This window comes from Otolemur garnettii, unplaced genomic scaffold (genome assembly GCF_000181295.1).
Source record: "Otolemur garnettii isolate 467f Iridium unplaced genomic scaffold, OtoGar3 scaffold00076, whole genome shotgun sequence".
Classification (NCBI taxonomy): Eukaryota; Metazoa; Chordata; class Mammalia; order Primates; family Galagidae; genus Otolemur; species Otolemur garnettii.
In genome coordinates this window covers 1,892,621-1,893,751 of record NW_003852471.1, presented here as the reverse complement: position 1 = coordinate 1,893,751, position 1,131 = coordinate 1,892,621, and positions in this window count along the sequence as shown.

Here is a 1,131-nt window from a genome sequence, read left to right as displayed (position 1 = left end):
CTTTAAAAAATATCTGACCTTTAGGAGTCCCATTTGTTCATATTTTCCAAATAAAAATTAGTAGTTTTGACTATCTGAGGAGTTTGCCTCTGAGTGCTGTGAACAGTCTCAGAAGTGATGTACTGGACACTGAACTATTTTCAGGATTTATGGAAGTGGTTTCCAGACTTTTCTGAGGGAGTTCCAGGGATCTGAGGCAGAGCCATGAATGGCACCACAAAGAGGAGTGGGATTAGATTGCCACGTAGCCAGGGCTTCGGGGCTGCCTCTTAGTTTTCAATGAGAGTAAATTGGCTTTATTTCTTTTGCATGTTGGGATTCTAATTTTTAAAATGGAGATATAATTCACATAATTGAAAGTTTGCCACCTTAAAGTGTACGATTCAGTTGTGTTTAACATACAGTAGAACCCCCATAGTTGACCACCTCCTTGATTTCGCCTAATTGTCATAGACAGGACATGCACCACACATGCAAATCAGCACAGTCAGCCTCGTTCCTCGTGTCAACTACCTCTGTATGTTGACCAGTTTGTTACAGGCCCTTGTGTGGTCAACTTACAGATGTTCCACTGTGTTTACCAGGTTGTACATTGATCCCCGTCATCTGATTCAAGAAGGTTTTCGTCAACCCACAAAGAAACTCTATACCCATTACCAGTCACTTTCTATTATTCCCTCTCACCAGTCCCTGGAAATCAGTAATCTACTTTCTGTCTCTAGAGATTTGTCTGTTCTGGACATTTCATAAAAATGGAATCATACAATATGAAGCCTCTTGTATCTGATTTCTTTGACTTAGCGTAATGTATTCAAGGTTTGCCCATTTTATAGGATGCGTCAGTACCTTATTTATTTCTATGGCTAAATATTTCATTGTTTATCCAGATGTCCATTGGTAGACATCTGGGCTCTCTTTGCCTTTTGACTGTTAGAAATGCTACCCCTATGAATGTTTGTTTAAATGCACATGTTTTCAATTATTTTGGGTATACACTGAGGAGTGAAATTGCTGGTTCCTATTGCACCATTTTATATTCCTATGAGCAAGGAAATTATTTACTCTCAATTCAGCAAGGTGAACTGAGGATAAACGATTTTATTTGGAAAAATGGAACCGGGGATAATTTGT